The 9,738-nt window shown below is 46.7% G+C and overlaps 1 non-coding gene across 1 annotated transcript; it reads right to left on the bottom strand.

The window, feature by feature from the left end:
- Positions 1-293: 293 nt before the first annotated feature.
- Positions 294-355, bottom strand: LOC144289444 (U7 small nuclear RNA). The gene has a single exon (XR_013357334.1). It is a non-coding gene; the product is annotated as a U7 small nuclear RNA (small nuclear RNA).
- Between the last annotated feature and the right edge of the window lie 9,383 nt (positions 356-9,738).

Genomic DNA, 9,738 nt, shown 5'->3' with positions numbered 1-9,738 from the left:
TAACATCTGAAAAAAAAAGTCTGTGTTCTTTGTATAAAGGTCCCTTCATTTAGAGAAGAAGCCTGCTCCAAATTCCCCTCCTGAACTAGAAAGGTTGTCCTTCATGAGACTAACAGAGGTTATACGTTAACGCTGAAATGCAAGAAGCACACTGGCTTTTGTAAAAAGCATGTCACATGCCAAACGCTGTTAGAGGTGGGGAAAAAACCCACAAAAACAAATCAAGTGTGGGGTTTCCCAAATTATAATCACTTAGCTCATGAAATGAGAAAAAAAATTAATACATATATTTTAGGAGTCTTCCAGTAAGGACCGGAAAACCTGTGAGACAAATTCTAAAAGAGCTGTACTGCTTGTGAATAATTTTTTTTTTTTTTTTTTTAACCAGAAGTGGTGGTTTGATGTACTGCTAAGGTCTTCTTGGCAATGCCCACGGGAATTCAGTATATGAGATTCCACACCAGATGGAATGAGAATCCATTTCATCTGTCATCAGTCCTTCTGGACAGTTCCAGAAGGATTGAAACCTTGGCAGCAAGCATTGAGTGTTGCTTGTATGTGGGGGCAGGTCATCATTGTGACCCCCTCCTCGAGCCTTTCTGTAGCAGTGATACCCAAGAAACCAGAGGGCTGGTAGGCATTTAACATCTGTTTTCATGTCTGGTAGAGCAAGACCTAATATAAAAGCATCCATCTTTGTTTCCCCTTTGGTTTAATTTCCAGAATGGTGCATATGCCATTCTTGAGGGAACCTCTGCGGCCACTCACTCCCCTTGTGTAGCCCTCTGTCTTATCTTAAATGGAGCTTAAGAGCATCCTTGAGACCCTCCCACAGAGTTGATGACCAGGCCTTGGAATCATCCCGATTCACAGCCCCTTGGCTTTACCTAGCTCTGCGGAACTCCTGTCCAGGGTGTTAACCTCCCTGAGGATGGGGATTGTCTCTGGCCAGGGAGAAAATGGTATCTTGTAGCCTCAGGCTCTTACTGCCTTGCAAGCCACAGGACCACGACTTCCCTGAACCCGCTTCATGCAGGAGGAACTGTAATCTCAGATAAGGGAACAAAAGTCCTCAACACTTGGAACCTGCGGAAATTGCAGAGAAGCCAGCTCCCTCCTCTCCTGGGTATGAGAATCCTGGATGGGTTAGGCAGGCACCAGCCCTGGGCCAGGGCACATCGCTCTTGGCATCACCGATTTCCCCAATTATGGGAAGGCCCCATGTGGAAGAGGGAGGAAAAGCGTGTGGGTTAGCATAATGGGGCCCTCTGATCATTTGTCAGCTCTGGATTTGAGGAAGGGGTAGAGTCATCTACCCAAAGAGAGACAATTGCCTCCGTCTAGACCAGGATTTCTTACTGGCAGCACTGGTCACATTTGGGTCTGATGGTTGGTTGTCGCATCTTGTGCATAATTTGGCGTTTAGCAGCATCCCCTGGCCTGGGTCCAGTAGGTGCCAAGAGCACCTCCCCAGTTGTGACAACCAGAGATGTCTCCCGACATCGTCAGAGGTCTCCAGGGGACAAAGTGGCTCTGGTCGTGAGCCCCTGATCTGGGCTTAGCAGCGACATTGGTGAAGTCAGGCGTTTTATTTTATTTTATTTTTTTACATTATGTCCTCTCTGGCTAATGATCTCAGTGAAGTTAAAACTAATAGCGGCTTCTACTTGGTCACCGGGATAGCAGAACGTGCACTGATCTGCCTTGAGATGACAATTTTCCTGTGTTTTACCTAATAAATTCTTTGTGATGCCTGGATTTTGAGCACCCCAACAAATCAGCGTGCACATAAGGCAAAGAAACCCCAAACAACGCGCTCCCTGATTGCTGGGGAGGGGGCATGTTTTCTTTCCCCTCTCTCCTGGATCCATGCAATAATTAGCCAAAGTAAAATGAATATTAGCTCATGCTTAATTGCCTTTACAGCGTCCTCGCCGGCACTGACCCAGTAGTGCTAAACCAATTATTTTTTGAACTTTATGGCTTTAAATAATCCTTTGCTCTAAAATTCCCTGTACCCCTCAGCTACTTAACCACAGGCCCCTCTGCCCTAAATCCTTTTCTTATACTTTGTAGCTTTTTAAGCAAGGCCTCTCTTTAAGAAGACATAATCCCTTCTCTGTAGAAAACATGAAAGACCTTGAACAAATCAAGATTTCTCCATGGAGAATTCAGCTAATCCTGTGCTTAGCTCCTAACAAGGAAATCCATCTCTCCACCAAGCACGCCATTACCCGGACTAATGCCTGACTTGAATAACAAGCAAATTATTGTGCTTTTAATTGTACCCTGCTCGGTCACAAAGCACATCTGAGAGAGGAATGTGCCGAGCTTCTCCAGGAGAAACAGGTCATGCTTCTAATCCTCCTTTTTTGTCGCCTTCCCCTCCCCCATTCCAATCCTTTCTCTTTCCAGCAGGGGCAGAGGGAGGAAAAAAAAAAAAAAGACAGCTAAATTATGTTTAAAATGGAAGAGTCTAAAGGAAGAAAAAAGGTGGTAAATACTGATTTGGGAGAGGATGAATTATCCACAGTCTCTGCAGTGGGGCTCATTTGAAGACAATCAATTGGTGTTATCATAACCCGATTACTGAGGGCAATCTTTGTTACCCTCAACCAGGCTCCTCGACCCTATTGACATTTCGGGTTGGAGAATTCTGCTGGGGGGCTGCCCTGTGCATTGTAGGATATATAGTGTGTATATATATATATATATATATATATATATATATATATCCTACAATGCTAATACATATATTTTAGCCCCCAGGTTCTGACAATCCAAAATGTCCCGAGACATTAGCAAATGTCTCGTGGGAGCAAAAACTGCTCCTGGTTGAGAACCACTACCCCAAAGCCTTCCATATTGGGATTTCTTTGTGCTCCCCGCCCCCCACCTGTACACAAACCCCAAGAAAGTCATGGTTCCTATAGTATAATGCGAGAACAACAGCGATCTTTATTTAGGATAGAAAGAGTAGGAAGGAAGAAGGCATGTGTTCATGTGTGGTCAGAGACTGGGAACACCCCTCAACACCAAGATCAGAAAAAGTCCAAGGATTTGGTCGTTTCTGGCTTCCATTCTGAAGCGGCAATGCCCCTGGTGAGCAAGCTTCTTTGAATGCCTCCACCTTGTGCATTTTTGGAATTGGGTTTGCTGAGGGGGAGCTGAGGGGTGATGGGGAAGCCTCAGAGATGAAAGAGCCTGTCGTCTGAAGGTGCTGATGCTCTCCGCCCTTGGTACTTAGGACACAAGAGAACTATCCCGATTCAGGGATCCCCATTGCGCAAGCAGTGGCCCTCCCACTTTGGACCTGGAAATCAAGACCAAAGAGAACTACCCACCAGAGAAGCATAATGCAAACATCGCGTTGCATTTTCATTACAGCCATCGAGGCAAACATTTTCTGGCCCCCCGAGATGCCAAGGGGCCTTCCTATTTTGGGTAACTCCCAAGCGGCCTCAGTGCTGGTCCTTCCTGGCTCTGAGCAAAAGCCGGGCCGGACCGCGCTGCGGCGAGCCCCGGCGTCCACTAGATGGCGGTGCACCTCTGCTCTGAGGCCGGCGGCAGCTCGCCAGCCCTCGGGGCCGGAGCAAGACAAGTGCCACTGGCCTTTCGGAGACAGCCGTCTCCTCTCATTGTTGGCACAAACAGCCCCAAACAATTGTACTGACCACACAGCTCCAAGCCACATTCCAGGGCGCTGCCGTCTGCTCGGGAGTGAATGCTGGGAAAAGGAACCAAGCTGCTAATTTGCTTGATTGGGGAGAAGAAAAAAAAAAAGATCTTCAGTAACAATAGGTGTAATTTATTTTTCCAACAAGAATAGGGGCGACGCCGTTTCGTGCCCCCCACTCCCGACTGCTACCATAAATGAAAGCAATCACCTAATTAGTCCCGAAAGGATCTGCTAAAAATCAAGCTGAAGTGAGAAATCTGGAAAAAGATGTGATTTCCTTGGGAGGATGGGGGGGGGGGGTGGCAGGGGGATGGAGGGTGGGGGAAGGCCTGAAGTCCACTGAGGCCGCCCCTCCCCCGCCCCGACCCCTGCAGTCTGGGGGCTGTGCTGGCCCAGGCTCTGGGAGCAAAAGAGGCTCAGCGATTTCTCCAGGCCATTCATTTTGTGCAGGCGAATGACTTTCTAAACCGCGGAAAAAGAATCCGTTGGAGAAGACATATCTGTGAATTCCTTTTAAGATGTTACAGATGTAGATGAATTGGCTTGGGAAAGAAAACACAGCCCTGGTGGGGCCTGGCCACCCCACCGATGGGGCGGTCGGGCGGACCCCACAGGGAGGTTCTTGAATGCCCTCTTCCCTGACACACAATGAGGGACATTACAGGCAAATCTGCAACCAAGTTTGGGTTTAAGTCATTAAGAAATACCCCAAAAGAAGAACATAACATAAATGCCTAGTTGAAGATTTTGGTTTTCGCGCGTCTTTATTAAGGGTCTCTCCCCGACTGTCTCTGCCCCGATGTATGAGGCGCTCCCTATGAGAAAAGCCAACTAATAGAGTAGGTAAGTGCTGAAATCTTCCACTTGAAGGCTCCACAAATTGAAGTCACCGATTTATTTGTTCGGAGAGGACTTCTGGTTTTTTAGTTAGATATGGCTTTAATTGAAATACTTTACTAATGCGGTTTATCACAACTGTAAACTGTCAGTTTCCACAGCTGTTGCTTTTTTAGAGCAATCTGGCAAATGTGTGTGGGTAAAAACACAGACTTGGAAGGTTGAGGAAGAGCCGGCTCAGGCTTGCTTTCTCCCACTTAGCTGGCCCACAGGCCCCTCACCCCCGCCAAAAACATATGCTCCTCTTCCTTAGAGACACCCACTTTGATTCTCGTGAGCATCTGTTCTTGGCTGCTGAGCAGCCAATCCCTCTCTTCTGGGAGAGGCACCTCATTTTCTTTTGGGGAGCTACATGTATCTCAGTTAATGGGGCTTAGTGGAAATTGACCCCACTCTCCTGTGGGGTCAGGTGCTATGGGGTGGGCAGGCAGCCCAGCTATGGCCAGGAGTCTTCTGTTTCACTCCTCTTGGCCACAGTGGTTGACTTGTAGGGTTATCAGAATCAAAATAATGAACAAAACAGGATCCCTGTTAAATTTGAACTTCAGATAAGCAATCATGATTTTTGTACTGTAAGTACTCTCCAATATTGTGTGGAACATACTTACACTAAAAGAAATGTTTATCTGAGTTTCGATCTTAAGGAGACATCCTTTGTTTTATCCGGCCAACTCTGTTGGTTCTAAGGAGAATGTCTGACCAAAGCAGGACAGATAAGAATCAGTCTTGGACTTTGGAGCTTTGCAGAAAAAAAAAATACTAAAGACAAAACTGTTGGGGTTGATAGGCCGGTAGGGTATATGCTTGCAGGGGCTGGTGGCCACCTTTGCTGCCAGGTGGGGACAGCTGTAAGAAATGGAAGCCAACTCCACAACGCAGACCTGTTTCATTGCAACAGGTGGATCCAGCTGTTCCTGAAGCTGGCCTTGTGTTGGGTGGAAGTCAGGGTGCTGATGGCCCGGCAGGATTGTGATTTTCTGCCCCTTGAGCCAAGGAGGTAGAGACAGCAGTGCCAGCATGGTCCCACTGGGCATGGCTTCTATTCAGCTGTAGGAGTGGTAAGTGGATTTTTGCTACATGTGGGCCCTTCCTTCTCCTGCATTTGCTCTTCTAACCATCATGGCTGGATACAGGGACTGATACAGTTGGATTTAGAATTGGAAACTTGAATTTCAAATTTGCTTCTGTTTGATTTTGAGTGGTTTAGGGTCATCGTAACTCTATCAAGCAGAGTATCTTGGTCTGAAAACTAAGGACAGGGCTTATCTTCATCCGTTCAGGCAGCTATGCCAAAATACCAGAGCCTGGGAGGTTTATAAACAATAGCAATTTATTTCGCACAGTCTAGAGGCTAGAGGTCCAAGATCAAGTTGCCAGCAGATGGGGTGTCTGGCAAGGGCCCGCTTGCTGGTTCACGGGTGGTCTTTTTGCTGTGCTCTCACATACTGAAGGGAATATGAAGGGGCCCTAATCTCCTTCATGAGAGCTCCACCCTCGTGTCCTAATCCCCTCTCAAAGGTCCCACCTCCAAGTACTATCCCCTTGGGGTTTAGGATTCTGTATAGGAATTTAGGAGTAGAGAGGGCTGAGGACTCAAACATTCAGTCTACAGCAGAAGTGAGCTCCCCATAGGACTGGGGTGAGGATTCCATGAGGTCAAGTACACAAGCACCTGTCATGGGGCTTGGTGTGAAATTAGGTGCCCCGTAGTGGTTTTCCATCTTTTCTTTCCCCTTCTGAGAGAATATTCCTCTATAACTTACAAAGAACAATAATCAAAGCCTGCAGATGAGCATTGCCAGTGGAACAGCTGTTCCCGTAATCACTGCACATCAGGTGATTGTATATACTTGGGGGTTTGCAGGCATTTTCACAACTTCTCACTTCTTCTTCGGGCACAAAGGCTCCCCTCCCTTTACTTTGGTTTTCCTTTTATTGCATTTTCAGGACCAGGACTTTGCTTTGTGAAGTGGGGCGTCTGGGTGGCTCAGGGGGTTGAGTGTCTGACTCTAGAATTCAGCTCAGGTCATGATCTCAGGGTCGTGAGATCAAGCCCTGAGTTAGGCTCCATGCTCAGTGTAGAATCTGCTTGAGATTCTCTTTCTCCCTCTCTCCTTTTCCCTGCTCATGTGCGTGTGCACACGTGCTCTAAAATAGAATAAAATCTTAAAAAACAAAGGATTTGAAACTTGGTTACAATCTTCCCCTTTCTCAGTGACATTTACCCGATTTTAATTATTTGGATATTTAAGGTTGACTATCTTCTGTTAAGGTTGGTCCGTTTAACCAAAATGCAAAAAGTGAGGGTGACATCATGTTTGGGTAATGACAACCCTGTAGTCGCCGTGGAATTTTCTGGAACATAAAGAGGTAGGTTTGGGACATCTCAGGGAAGAGGACAGACTTGGAATTTGCTTTTTAGAGCTGGAGGAATCCTTGAGATCACCTCCTCTTCTCTTTTTACATGGTGTCTGATGGGTAAAATAAGGAGCTTCCAGAAACTTCCAGGGTTGGGGGAGGGATCTTGCCCCAATAAGCCAGTGACAGGACTGGAATCCAGGCCTCCTGACAGAGACTTGGTGAGCCTGGCAGCGCACACATCCTGGGAGGACACTTCCAAGAGGTTTCAGTGGGTCTGGTTGCTTTGTTCTGAAACCCTGAGGTCTGTTAAATCCAGATGGGGATGTGTCCCCAGTGATGAAGAAGGTCTTGGAAGGGACAGAAGGTCCCTTTGTTGTATTTTGATAGAAAGATTCATCAATCAGAGAGATCATTCCCTCTCCACCTCTCTACCTCTTCTCTTCCTTTGTTTGGCTCAGGACGGGAAGGGGAGAACCAGTACCCTCCAGTGAAAGAATACAGGCACCTCATGGTCAGTGCCAAGTCTCATTTTTAGCTGTGGGTTTGGCCAAGTTTCTTAACCTGAGCCTCAGTTTCCTTGTCTGTGAGATGGACAGAATCCTGTCTCCTGTATAGAATGCTTGTAAATGAGATTAAATCCATAATGTATAAGGTTAAATACATTTTCTGGTATATGATAGTTGGTCCATTAATAGTAATTCCATTGTCTTCATGATCTCAGGAAGGCTGGTGGGAGGGGGTAGTGTGAGAATTGCTAACGTTGATGTTTATTTTATTTTTTAAAATTAATTTATTCATGAGAGACCTAGGGAAGCAGAGACATGCACGGGCAGAGGGAGTAGCAGGCTCCCTGCAGGGAGCCCGAAGTGGGACTAAATCCCAGGACCCTGGGATCACAACCTGAGCCAAAGGCAGATGTTCAATCACTGAGTCACCTAGGCACCCCTGGATGGATGTTTAGATGCACGATAGTGTCGGCTACCACTAGAACAATTGCTACATGTCAGACAATCCCCCTGAAAGCCTTAGGTTTAATCTATCGAATCAGCAGCCTTATGAAGTAGGCATTATCTCCTTTTTTACAGGTGGGAATACCAAAGCACAGAAAGGTTAAGTGATTTGCCCAGAGCCACGTAGCTTATAGCACAGAAGCTGTATTCAAACCTTAGAGGCTCCTGCACCCTGGGAGGACAGGTGAGGGGTCAGAAAAAAGGGAAGAAAGGCATGTGTCCAGTCTTTGGATGGAGCTTTTACTTCAGTCTGATGCGAATCTGTTTGGGGAACTGGGGTCAGCTACAGGTGCAGCTTTTAGAGGCTAGTAAAAGACCCCCTCCAGCCACCCTTTGAAACATGGACTTGTAGCCTCATTTGGAAGCTTTCAAGATCAATCTTTCCTTATTATTCCCCAAAGCTCTCATTCTATGCATTTAGTGCTTAAATGGCAAAACCCCTCTTTTTCTAGCCAGTTGGAGAACATAGTTCTTGAAATCCTCACTTGGGGTGGATGGAAGGCTAGTATCACAGATTCAGTGGAAGGGAGGAACTTTCTCAGGCTAGCTCACACTGTGATACCAGTAAACAAAGGACAGACCTTCCTCCTTGCATAACCGACGGGATCCTCCACCCGCCTCACATGTAGTCAGATCATGCTTCGCAGTCCAGTCTTGTTTTTGAAGTTCCTTCATCTTGCTCCAAATCAGCTGGAGTTGAGTTTGCCTATAGGCATGGGTCTAGGAATTGACTTGGTCCAGTTGGGTGGGTCCTGACTCCACACCCTAGGCACAGAGAGACAGTGAAGTGGGGGGATCTGTTGGGGTCACTGGCAGTTCTAGGATCTCTAGGATCTTGGTCTCTGATGTTCTGTTCTTTCTATGAACTGTTGTGTTTATTCTATGAAATGTGACTCTTGTCCAGCTAGGATGGCTCTGTCTTGTCTATGTTGCCTGTACAGTACAGGTTCCTGCTCAGGCCTCAGAGACAGCAGGGTTGCAGCTTTCTTTGGCTGATCCTTAACTGTGGGGGTAGAGTTTAGAGAACCGTTGTGCCAGGACCAGCTCTTTCCCTGAATCTTCTGACCCTAGAGTGGAGCCTGGATCGGATTCTGGCTTTCCTCTCTTCATGGTGAGCCTCTTTGAGGCCTCTGGGCTCTTTCCAGCTGGATACCTGGAGTTTTCAGTCATGTTACATGTCAGAAGCAGACAAGTCAGGGCCTTCGTTCTTTCCACTAAGAAAACCCTTGGGTCCCTATGATAGACACTAGTGTTGCTCGCAGGTGAGAATATTATCAAGAGGAAGGACTTTCCTTCTTTAACATATTTATGTCAGGCTTGGTCTTGTGACTGGCTTTGGCCAATGAAATGTGTGTGGAAGTGCGATGTGCACCACTTCTAAGAGCCTGTGCGAAGTTCTGCACACTTGCTTTTCCTTTGCCTTCCTGATGATGAAAGCCAGTGTCTGGCTCTGTTTCTGTCAGGGTGGGCCCTAAAGGCAACAACAAACAGAGCCATCTTGCTGACCCAAGTTGTAAATGTCACATGGAGCAAAAATAACCTTTGCTGTTCTTTCAAGCCACGGGGCAGTTCTGGTTATTTGTTACTGCAGCTTAGCTCTGTGGGTTCTGACTATAATTGTATGAAGGCATTAGCCTCCCAATCTTGCTGTATCCCGATACATAATGTGTACTTATTGCTTATATTTGTATTATGAAGGATACTCAAACATTCAGAAAAGTCCTGTCTGAAGGGAACTCTGGGTCCATCTAGAAACTTTTGTTCTTAAACAGTTTAGATGTACTTACCAGC

This window comes from Canis aureus, chromosome 1 (genome assembly GCF_053574225.1).
Source record: "Canis aureus isolate CA01 chromosome 1, VMU_Caureus_v.1.0, whole genome shotgun sequence".
Classification (NCBI taxonomy): Eukaryota; Metazoa; Chordata; class Mammalia; order Carnivora; family Canidae; genus Canis; species Canis aureus.
The sequence above is the reverse complement of the archived record's forward strand: the minus strand, read 5'-3'. Positions and strand labels throughout refer to the sequence as shown.